Source organism: Zea mays, chromosome 1 (genome assembly GCF_902167145.1).
Source record: "Zea mays cultivar B73 chromosome 1, Zm-B73-REFERENCE-NAM-5.0, whole genome shotgun sequence".
NCBI lineage: Eukaryota > Viridiplantae > Streptophyta > Magnoliopsida > Poales > Poaceae > Zea > Zea mays.
This window is the reverse complement of record NC_050096.1, coordinates 76,744,207-76,756,872: the sequence shown is the minus strand read 5'-3', so window position 1 is coordinate 76,756,872 and position 12,666 is coordinate 76,744,207. Positions and strand designations below refer to the sequence as shown.

Here is a 12,666-nt window from a genome sequence, read left to right as displayed (position 1 = left end):
TAAAATATTATTTTCCATCATCTATTATATTTTTTCTCAAACTAACAGTTGCTCGCCTTCACGAAATCCGATGGCACAACAATGTTTAGGGGGCACGACAGATTGAGGGGGAGAGAACCCCCTCGTTTAGTGGGGGGGGCGAGGCATGTAGGGGCACTGCTATGCCATTTAGAGGCACATTGTCGGCCCTAAATATGCTACAGGTTTAGGGGAGAGGACTGCACTGCGACTAGTCTAAACAACCTTTAACATGGAACCACCCACACCAACAAATACCAATGGACTACCTAGAAATTTATTAGCTCCAAAGGTTCTAGTTCACTCTCTTCATATACTACCCTACTACACTCATATAAGCTTATACTAGGATAATGTTCCTGTGTTGCGACGACATACAATCATATAGTAGTGCGATAGTTGGATGGCACATGAGAGTCAAATGGCAAGCTAGTGTGATGGAACCTTCCCACAAAAAATAAATTTAGTTCAAACTGGACATATGATCCACATACAAGATATTAAACTGATAAGAACAAATACTACACTTTATCTTAGCCAAAAACCGAGAAAGGTACAAGTTGAAAAGAAGCTCTGCCCTTTTTATAGATTGTTTGGTCGCTCGAACTTCTTCAGCTAGAGAGGTGGTACTATATGGGTACCTTGTGCTGTGTGCGGCTTCATGTCGTGTTGGGCTTAGATGGTTTATCACGGTCCATCTGGGACATAACAGTCTATTAGTAGGCGAGAAGTGAGAGAGAAGAATTGACATGCACGACACCACGGTACATAAAAACTCGCACTTTAAAGTAACCATTGGCAACTACATCAGTTCTCCTGACAACTATATATCGGGTGGGGTTCCTCGCAAAGTAACCATTGGCAACTATATCAGCTCTCCTAACACTTTGCGACAGCCTGGTTGTGTAAGCCAGGACCACTGGAGCCTGGCTCTGGAGATGCGACCAATCTGCCAAGGGCAGACCCAAAACAAAACTGGAGTGGGGGCATACTTCAAGCAGCTTAGCAACATAAGAACGTCTAACAAATATTTAATATAGGATTACTATTTAATACGCTAGTAAATTGTTGCTTACACTTTATAGAAGTCAAAATGGAAGATCCTTCGTATGATATTATTAGATGACCAAGATAGCATGCCCTGAAAAACGTACACATACATATACATATACATTAGAATAATATAATATAATATAATCAGCATGATAAAGTTTTTAATAAAAGTAAAGATGACATTACTTACAATTTAGCTTTTACGCTCAGTTCTGCGCTCTTTCATCTTGTGAAAACGCTCCACAATCACTTCATTAGGAAATGTGTTCAACATATCTTCTCCACAAAACATACTAGTGAATACTTGTCACCAATATTGTTAGCGCTAGCGCTAGAAATGTCGTTGCAACACGGAGCGTTAGCGCTAGCTTAATGAGACGATGCACCAATGGATATGAAAAAATATTTTTTGAAGTCACCATCAATTTAGCCAAATCACCAATACTTTGCAAGTTTGAGAATCCTGTATCATGCAGTACATTGTCAATATATAGTCCAAGCTCACGTTCAAGAGTTTCCATATCTTTGTAACTAAAATCAACAGGATAGCACTTAGCAAAATTGATTAACTTTTCAGTGTTAAAATGATGGAACATATTTTCTGGGCTCAAGGCAGACATGCATAAAAGTAATTCTGAGTTGACATCATTGAATCTATCATTCAACTCTTTTTTAGCAGATCTAGAACATCAACAACAACAAAACAATCTATATATCCTATAATGATGCTCATTGCTTATACATGTCCTTTGTCGTGCCTTTTTTGGATTCACGTAGCCCTTATCCATTTCAATCACTATAATGTCATGCTTCTCACAAAAGCAACATTGAAAGATTGGAAACTTTTCTTTCACCACACCACATTGCTCAACATATCTGAAAACCGTGGCCATTTGTTCTTTGTCAGAAACATCACGACACTCGTCAACTAGTAAGCTAAACACATTACAATCAATCTCTTCAATGATAGTGTGTAATATTTCTTTCGCAAAGCACTCAGTAATGTCTCTTTGAATTTTGGGAGACACTTATTGATTATTTGAAAGGGAAATGTGCCCTTGAGCCATTTCTATAAGTATTTTGGTGATTAGATGTCCAACATATATTGAGTGAGTTCTTATATGCAAAATGAATGAGAAGTGTGAAACCAAGAACAAGGTATGTTTCTAGACTTAGTGAATTGTTTTTGTACACTAAAATGGTTATCTAAGTGCTAGAAACAGTGTCAAGAAAAGAAGATTTGAATTGGAGAAAAGTTGGCAAAGGTCAGCCAACACCAGCTCGAGCCTGGCACACCGGACTGTCCGTTGGTGCACCGGACAGTGTCCGGTGGTGCAGGCAAGTCGACGGTGAACCGACTGCTCTCGGGAAACGGAAAAGGCGACGTGGCTATAATTCACTGGACTGTCCGGTGGTGCACCGGACTGTCCGGTGAGTCAACGGCATCAGCGGCCAACGGTCAGCTGGGTGCACCGGACTGTCCGGTGTGCACCGGACAGTGTCCGGTGCGCTAACCAGCCCCGAGGAGCAACGGTCGGATGCACCCGATATGTAAGGAGATCACGCACCGAATATGAATAGTGGTTGTGCGGTGGTGCACCGAACTGTCCGGTGCACCACTCGACAGAAGGCAAGGATGACCTTCCAAATTGATCTCCAACGGCTCCTAGCTGCCTTGGGGCTATAAAAGGGACCCCTAGGCGCATGGAGCAGAACAAATAGATTACAAGAAACATTCTAAGACTCCCAGACTCCGTCTCTACGCATTTGATTCGCTGTGTTAGTGATTTGAGTTCCGTTTGAGTTGCAAACTCCCTGTGTTGTGTTTCGAGCTCAAGTATTGGCTTGTGTGCGTGGTTGTGCTGCGGATTTGAGTCTTGTGTGTGTTGCTCTCCCATCCTTACCCTTGTGCTTTCTTTGTGATCATAACTTTGTAAGGGCGAGAGGCTCTAAATTGTGGAGATTCCTCACAAATGGGAAAACACTCTAAATGAAAAGACCGTGGTATTCAAGTTGATCATCGGATCACTTGAAAGGGGTTGAGTGCAACCCTCGTCCATTGGGACGCCACAACGTGGAAGTAGGCAAGTGTTACTTGGCCAAACCACGGGATAAAAATCGCGTGTCTCTTATGTTGCTTTCTCTGTGATTATTTTGTTAACAAGAACTTGCTTCAAAGCTACTTAGTCGCGCTATCACATTAATAACCAAGTTTGTGGCTATTTAGTGTTTGATTATACAGGATCACCTATTCACCCCCCTCTAGATGCTCTCAATTGGTATCGGAGTCGTACTCTTCATTTAAGGGACTAACCGCCCGAAGAGATGGATCCTAAGGGAAAGGGGATGGTGGTCAACGACAAGGAAAAGGAGTCCATCTTCAACGAGCCAAGAGACGACAAGCCCACTGACTTAGGCTCGAGTCACAAGAAGAGGGATGGTAAGAAGAAGAGACACATCAAGAAAATCATCTACTACGACAGCGATGCCTCTTCATCAAGGGATGACGACGATGACTCCTCATCCAAGAAAAAGACGGTCAATCAAAATTATTCTTTTGTTTACTCTCGCATGCCCTATAATTCAAATGCACATTTACTATCAATTCCCCTTGGAAAACCTCCACACTTTGATGGAGAAGACTATTCATTTTGGAGCCATAAAATGCGTAGTCATCTATTTTCTCTCCATCCTAGTATTTGGGAAATCGTGGAGAATGGGTTTGAAAGGGAAATAGGCTTACACCTTTTCCTAAATGATTTTGGTGGTTGAATTTCTCAACACAAATAATTGGACTAACTAGTTTGCTCTAGATTATAAGTTCTACAGGCGCCAAAGGTTCAACACAAACCAATTAAAAGTCCAAGAAAGGGTTCAAATAAAAAGAAGCAAAGACAAACCAAGGCAGCCCTGGTCTGGCGCACCGGACCGTCCGGTGTGCCACCGGACAGTGTCCGGTGCACCAGGGAGAATCACTCTGAACTTGCCACCTTCGGGTTTCTGGGATTGCCCTCCGCTATAATTCACCGGACTGTCCGGTGTAGCACCGGACTGTCCGGTGTGCCAAGCGGATTAAAGGCTACAGCGCCAACAGTCGACTGCAAAAGTGAATAGTGAACAGTGAACAGTGCCGACTGCACGCGCAGAGTCAGAGCAGGCGCCAGATGGCGCACCGGATAGTGAACAGGACCTGTCCGGTGCACCACCGGACTGTCCGGTGGCCCACATGTCAGAAGCTCCAACGGTCAAACCCTAACGGTTGGGTGACGTGGCTCCAGTGGCGCACCAGACTGTCCGGTGCGCCCTTCGACAATAGCCTTTCCCAATGACCACTTTGGTTGTTAGGGCTATAAATACCCCCAACCACCAACACTTCAAGGCATCCAAGTTTTCAGCCAACACATTCAATACAAGAGCTAGTGTATTCAATACAAGAAACAAATAAAGTGAATCAAAATCTCTCCAAGTCCCAATTCCACTGAAAGCAATAGTGACTAGAAGAGAGAGTTTTGTTGTGTTCTTTTGAGCTCTTGCACTTGGATCGATTTTCTTCTTCCTCCTTTCTTGTTCCCAAGATTATTGTAATCAAAGCAAGAGACACCAAGTTGTGGTGGTCCTTGTAGTGGACTAAGTGTCCCGTTTGATTGAAGAGAAAAGCTCACTCGGTCTAGGTGACCGTTTGAGAGAGGGAAAGGGTTGAAAGAGACCCGGTCTTTGTGAGCACCTCAACGGGGAGTAGGTTTGCAAGAACCGAATCTCGGTAAAACAAATCACCGTGTCATCCGCCTTATTTGCTTGTGATTTGTTTTTCGCCCTCTCTTTCGGACTCACTTTTATTTCTAGCGCTAACCCCGGCTTGTAGTTGTGCTTAAAGTTTATAAATTTCAGATTTGCCTATTCACCCCCCTCTAGGCGACTTTCAATCGGTATTAGAGCCCGATACTTCATTAGAGCCTAACCACTCAAAGTGATGTCGGGAGCTCACGCCAAGATGGAGATGGTGACCGGCGAGAAGCCCGCAACAAGCCACGGGAAAGCTCCATCGGGAGAGTCCGGCAACAAGAAGAGGGAGGAATCACCTCCCCGCGTGAAGTCGCACTGGAGTGGCGACAAGAAGAAGAAAATGAAGAAAGTGGTCTACTACGAGACCGACTCTTCGTCTCCTTCCACCTCCGGCTCCGACACGCCGTCCGTCACTTCTAAGCGTCATGAGCGCAAGAAGTTTAGTAAGATCCCCTTACGCTATCCTCGCATTTCCAAACACGCTCCTTTACTTTTTGTCCCACTAGGCAAACCACCAGTTTTTAACGGTGAAGATTATTGTATGTGGAGTGATAAAATGAGGCACCATCTAACCTCACTCCACGCTAGTATTTGGGACATTGTTGAATTTGGTGCGCAGGAACCATCCGTGGGGGATGAAGGCTATGACTCGGACGAGGTATCCCAAATCCGGCATTTCAACTCCCAAGCCACCACTATACTCCTCGCCTCTCTAAGTCGAGAGGAGTATAATAATGTGCAAGGGTTGAAAAGTGCCAAGGAAATTTGGGACGTGCTAAAGACCGTGCACGAAGGAGACGAGGTGACCAAGATCACCAAGAGGGAAACCATCGAGGGGGAGCTCAGTCACTTCATGCTTCACCTAGGGGAGGAGCCACAAGCCATGTACAACCGGCTCAAGACCTTGGTGAACCAAGTGCGCAACCTCGGGAGCACCAAATGGGATGACCATGAAATGGTCAAGGTTATTCTTAGATCACTTGTTTTCCTTAACCCTACTCAAGTTCAAATAATTCGTGGTGATCCAAGATATAATCTAATGTCTCTCGAGGAAGTGATAGGAAAGTTTGTGAGCTTTGATTTGATGATCAAAGGCTCCAAACAAATCATCGAGCGAGGCGCCACCTCCACACCCGAGGTGCAACCCGTCGCCTTCAAAGAGACGGAGGAGAAGAAGGAAGAGTCTACATCGAGTAGGCTTCCCATCGACTCCTCCAAGCTCAACAATGAGGAGATGGCTTTAATCATCAAAAGCTTTCGCCAAATCCTCAAGCAAAGGAAGGGGAGAGATTACAAGCCCCGTTCCAAGAAGGTTTGCTACAAGTGTGGTAAGCTTGGTCATTTCATTGCTAAATGTCCATTATCAAGTGATAGTGACAGGAGCGACGACAAGAAGGGAAGAAGGAAGGAGAAGAAGAAGTATTACAAGAAGAAGGGCGGCGATGCCCATGTTTTCCGGGAGTGGGACTCCGATGAGAGCTCCACCGACTCCTCCTCCGATGAGGACGCCGCAAACATCGCCGTCAACAAGGGTCTCCTCTTCCCCAACATCGGCCACAAGTGCCTCATGGCAAAAGACGACAAAAGGAAGGTAAAATCTAGAGCCTCCACTAAATATGCAACATCTAGTGATGAGGAAAACTCTAGTGATGATGAAGATAATTTGCTTGCCCTTTTTGCCAACCTAAACATGCAACAAAAGGAAAAGTTAAATGAATTAATAGGAGCTATTCATGAGAAGGATGAACTCTTGGATAGCCAAGAGGACTTCCTAATTAAAGAAAATAAGAAGCATGTTAAGGTTAAAAATGCTTATGCTCAGGAAGTAGAAAAGTGTGAAAAATTGACTAGTGAGCTAAGCACTTGCCATAATACTATTTCCAACCTTAGAAATGAAAATGCTAAATTAATTGCTAAGGTTGAGAATTTAAATGTTTGTGATGATTCTCTTGCCAAACTTAGAAATGATAATGCTAATTTGATTGCTAAGATTGACAAGTTGAATGAATCAATTGCTAGCCTTAAGATAGAAAATAAAAAATTGATTACTAAGGCTAAGAATTTAAATGTTTGCAATGATGTTATTTCCAATCTTAGAAATGAAAATGTTTTGTTACATGCTAAGATTGATGAATTAAATGTTTGCAAACCCTCTACATCTACCATTGAGCATGTTACTATTTGTACTAGATGTAGAGATATTAATGTTGATGCTATTCATGATCACCTAGTGTTAATTAAACAACAAAATGATCACATAGCTCAACTTAGTGCTAAGATTAATGAGCATGACTTAGAAAATGAAAAATTTAAATTTGCTAGAAGCATGATCTATAGTGGGAGATGCCCAGACATTAAGGATGGCATTGGCTTCCAACAACGAGACAATGTCAAGCTTAGTGCCCCTAAGAAATTATCTAACTTTGTTAAGGGCAAAGCTCCCTTGGTTCAAGATAACGAGGGTTACATTTTGTACCCTGCCGGTTATCCCGAACATAAAATTAGGAGAATTCACTCTAGGAAGTCTCACTCTAGCTCTCATCATGCTTTTATGTATAAGAGTGAGGCATCTAGCTCTAGGCAATCAACCCATGTTAAATTGCCTAAAAAGAAATCTCCTATTGCATCAAATGAGCCTATTATTTCATTTAAGACTTTTGATGCTTCTTATGTGCTCACTAACAAATCAGGGAAAGTAGTTGCCAAATATGTTGGGGCCAAACACAGGGGATCAAAGACTTGTGTTTGGGTACCCAAGGTGCTTGTTTCTAATGTCAAAGAACCCAAGACCGTTTGGGTACCTAAGAACAAGGCCTAAATTTGATTTGTAGGTTTATGAATCCGGGGGCTCAAGTTGGATAATTGATAGCGGGTGCACAAACCACATGACAGGGGAGAAAAAGATGTTCTCCTCCTATGAGAAAAACTATGATCCCCAAAGAGCTATCACATTCGGGGATGGAAATCCAGGTTTGGTCAAAGGACTTGGTGAAAATTGCTATATCTCCTGACCATTCTATTTCCAATGTTTTTCTTGTAGATTCTTTAGATTACAATTTGCTTTCAGTTTCTCAATTATGTAAAATGGGCTACAATTATCTTTTTACGGATATAGGTGTTACTGTCTTTAGAAGAAGTGATGATTCAATAGCATTTAAGGGAGTGTTAGAGGGTCAGCTATACTTAGTTGATTTCAATAGAGCTGAACTCGACACTTGCTTAATTGCTAAGACTAACATGGGTTGGCTCTGGCATCGCCGACTAGCCCACGTTGGGATGAAGAATCTTCATAAGCTTCTAAAGGGAGAGCACATTTTGGGACTAACCAATGTTCATTTTGAGAAAGACAGGGTTTGTAGCGCATGTCAAGCAAGGAAGCAAGTTGGTGTTCACCATCCACACAAGAACATCATGACGACCGACAGGCCGCTTGAGCTACTCCACATGGACCTATTCAGCTCGATATCTTACATAAGCATCGACAGGAGTAAGTATTGTCTTGTTATTGTGGATGATTATTCTCACTTCACTTGGGTGTTCTTTTTACAGGAAAAATCACAAACCCAATTATACTACACCAAAATCATACACTTCCTACGACTTTTTAACTTCCTACAGCTTTTATAACAAACCGTAGGAAATAAATAACTTCCGAGAGGCAACTGGTAGCTCTAGGAAATAAACATAACTTCCTACGGTATTTTATAAAAGCTGTCGGAAGTTAGCTTTCACATGCTAACCCGTGAGTTCGGGCAAACGAGCCGCTAACTTCCTAAAGGCAGCCGTAGGAAGTTAGCATGGGCAGCTAACTTCCTACGACCTCCTCTAGGAAGTTAGCTTTTAGTTGCTAATCTATGGTTGTGGTCAAACGAAAAGCTAACTTCCTACGACCGGCTCTAGGAAGTTAGCATGGGCAGCTAACTTCCTACGGCCTCCTCTAGGAAGTTAGATTTCAGTTGTTGACCAGTCAAACGAAAAGCTAACTTCCTACGGCCGGCTCTAGGAAGTTAGCTACCCACCTAACTTCCTACAACTTCACCTAGGAAGTTAGATTTCAGCTTTTGACCAGTCAAACAAAAAGCTAACTTTCTACGGTCGGCTCTAGGAAGTTACTTAACTTCCTTGAGTAAATGACCAAACTCTAGGAAGTTACGTAACTTCCTATGACTTTACTCTAGAAAGTTATATTTTTTTATTTTAAACCTCTCCTCAACCTTATCTCTTCTCTCACCTTTCTAACTCCCGTCTCTCTCGCGTCTGTCTCCCTCAGTCCCGCCCGCCATGGGCTGACCCCCCCGCGCCCGCTCACGCCACCCGCCGCGGCCGCCCCTGCCCCGGCCCCGGTCAGGTAGCTCCTCTTCTTCGGCTCATTCGTCATGCCCCCTCGCGCGTTCATGCTGCAGCAGCAGCCGCCTCCGCCCCTGCCCCCGCATCTGCACAGCATTGGGGGAGTAAAAAAGGTAAGTTGAAAATTTCCTCCTTCCGTCTGCTACCTTCTTCACCTTTTGAGATTCCATTATAACTTTTGATCATAGGATCTAGAGTAGCCTTATTAACACTTGTTCTCTGATTTTTGTTTCGGCCATTCAAATTCTTGTGCTGGCTTGACAATATATATAGAGAGAAGTTAGGCGAATTAATTAATAAATTATTGTTGCTTTCATATGGTTTGAAATCTGACTCAATTTTTTGCTTCGCTGCATTGACAGTCCATGTCCATCAGCAGCACTCAACTTACAGCCAGCAAAGCCCAGACTAGCTAGGTAGAAGCATTTGCAGGTCAATTGTTTAACTTCTAAAATGTCTTTCATCTTCTTTCATCGTTTACATGTTGGGGAAGCAATTTTTGGAATGTAACAATCTAGCCCGCGGATTGTGAAAACTTATATTGGTTACAATCTGGGAATTCTTAAAGTCAAGTTGTAAATTTTAACAAAGCTGGAAGCTGCATATATAATCTGTGCAAGCTAAAAACATATATATGTGTGGCCTTAGTCTGTGTCAACATCCTATTTGTAAAGAAATCAAATCATACTGTTACATGCATGACCTCAATAGTCTGTACTTCAAGAGCTTCAACTGATCAGGTACTTTATAGAACATACCATGTAGCTGCACAACTAAATGATTTATCATGGCATCCCTTTCAAGATGGAGAATGTGTGTGTTGTGCTGGATTAAATTAGGCGTGCACATTTAATTCAAAATCAAGTATACTGGAAGATCATGAAGTTTTCTAAGGATGTATGGGTATTCACTTTATTGTTTTGGATTTTTGTATTCTTACGAGTAGTGCTTGGTGACAAAATCGTGTACATATTCCTAGCTTTTCCCTAACTATAACATTTACCTTCATTTTTTGTTAAATACACTTGGTGCAGATAACTTACATAAGGATAGTGGTTAGCCATAATATTTTGGAATATCATCTTCCTTATAAAAACAGGTATACGCAAACTTTCAGTGATAACGTTTGCATATATTTTTTCATTCAAAATATCCATCTCCTAGTGTGTGAATGAGTTTGACAAATTTGTAGCAACTAGCACAGGCCCAAGGGATACACGTCCCGGTGCCCCCCACCACCCGTTCATTATCCTTGGTCTTCACCTCCACCTACACCTACATCTCCATCTACCGAACATCAGGTATGCAAATTCATCATCATTTACTTGTTGTTAGTTATATTATGATGTAACTCAACAAATATCATTTGTACATGTATATTAGACCCCTCCAACTACCTTGCCGACGCATGAACGAGAAGACGGGTTAGGCTTTGTCGAAACCCTCTTCGCTAGTGGAGGTATCGACCATCACTCGTCACTGTAACCCGATGGTGATCGGCGACCGTGAGCTTCCATGTTTTGTGTTCTGATACTTGAGACTTTTATTATGACTATGTATAAGATATTGTCTCTTATTAGTATTGGATGATGAGATGTATCTTATTATGACTATGGATGAGACTTTTGTGATGTAATTGATGAGACTATGGATTTAAATATTGTTATGTGATTGTGTGTGAGATGTTTTATGTGAAAAATATGTTGTGCTATATAGGTGTTGATATATTTGTTATGTTGTCGAATGTGGCGTAAAATAAAAATAAATAACATTTGTAATGCTGGTCAAATTAACTTCCTAGAGGCTTATTGGGCCATAGGAAGTTAACCAGTTAACTTCCTAGGGGCTACAGTCAGCCGTAGGAAGTTAGCCAGCTAACTTCCTAGGGCTACAGTCAGCCGTAGGAAGTTAGTAGTAGGAAGTTAGTCAGCTGACGACGTTGACGGTGTGAAGGTACTAACTTCCGAGAACCTACTAACTTTCGAGAGGCTTTATTGGCTGTAGGAAGTTAGTTAACTTCCTAGAGGGCTCTAGGAAGTTAAGCTAACTTCCGACAAAAAATTTCCGAGAGCCAAACTTTCGACGGGATGGCTTAACTTCCTAGAGTTTAGAGCTAACTTCCTAGCGTTTAGGCTCTAGGAAGTTTACTATTTTGGTGTAGTCAAGAGACCTTAAAGGGATTCTTGAGATGGGCTCAAAATGAGTTCGGCTTAAGGATCAAAAAGATTAGAAGCGACAAAGGGACGGAGTTCAAGAACTCACAAATAGAAGGCTTCCTTGAGGATGAGGGCATCAAGCATGAGTTCTCTTCTCCCTACACACCACAACAAAATGGTGTAGTAGAGAGGAAGAATAGAACTCTACTTGACATGGCGAGGACCATGCTTGATGAGTACAAGACTTCAGACCGGTTTTGGGCGGAAGCAGTCAACACCGCTTGCTACGCCATCAACCGTCTCTACCTTCACCGAATCCTCAAGAAGACATCATATGAACTCCTAACCGGTAAAAAGCCCAATGTTTCATATTTTAGAGTCTTTGGTAGCAAATGCTTTATTCTTGTTAAAAGAGGTAGAAAATCTAAATTTGCTCCTAAGGCTGTAGAAGGCTTTTTACTAGGATATGATTCAAACACAAGGGCATATAGAGTCTTTAACAAGTCCACTGGACTAGTTGAAGTTTCTTGTGACATTGTGTTTGATGAGACTAACGGCTCTCAAGTAGAGCAAGTTGACCTTGATGAGCTAGATGATGAAGAGGCTCCGTGCGTCGCGCTAAGGAACATGTCCATTGGGGATGTGTGTCCTAAGGAATCCGAAGAGCCTCCACATGCATAAGATCAACCATCATCTTCAAATCAAGCATCTCCACCAACACAAGATGAGGATCAAGCTCAAGATGATGAAAATGAAGATCAAGAAGAGCCACCTCAAGAGGAGGACAATGATCAAGGGGAGATGTCAATGATCAAGACAAGGAAGATGATGAGGATCCAAGACCGCCACACCCAAGAGTCCACCAAGCAATACAAAGAGATCACCCCGTGAACTCCATCCTTGGCGATATTCATAAGGGGGTAACTACTCGATCTCGTGTTGCTCATTTTTGTGAACATTACTCCTTTGTGTCTTCTATTGAGCCATACAGGGTAGAAGATGCATTAAGGGATTCGGATTGGGTGTTGGCAATGCAAGAGGAGCTCAACAACTTCACGAGGAATGTGGTATGACATCTTGTTCCACGTCCTAACCAAAATGTTGTAGGAACCAAGTGGGTCTTCCGCAACAAGCAAGATGAGCATGGTGTGGTGACAAGGAACAAAGCCCGACTTGTGGCCGAGGGATTTTCAAAAGTCGAAGGTTTGGATTTCGGTGAAACCTATGCACCCGTAGCTAGGCTTGAGTCAATTCGTATATTACTTGTCTATGCTACTTACCATGGCTTTAGGCTCTATCAAATGGACAT

General features: G+C 42.6%; 1 long non-coding RNA gene and 1 other non-coding gene across 2 annotated transcripts; one reads left to right on the top strand and one right to left on the bottom strand.

Moving 5' to 3' along the window:
- Positions 1-380: 380 nt before the first annotated feature.
- Positions 381-575, bottom strand: LOC111590797 (U2 spliceosomal RNA). The gene has a single exon (XR_004855826.1). It is a non-coding gene; the product is annotated as a U2 spliceosomal RNA (small nuclear RNA).
- Positions 576-9,734: 9,159 nt separating this feature from the next.
- LOC103636671 (uncharacterized) lies at positions 9,735-10,875 on the top strand. The gene is made up of 3 exons (XR_002266696.1): positions 9,735-10,300; positions 10,394-10,502; positions 10,585-10,875. It is a non-coding gene; the product is annotated as an uncharacterized lncRNA (long non-coding RNA).
- Positions 10,876-12,666: the final 1,791 nt, after the last annotated feature.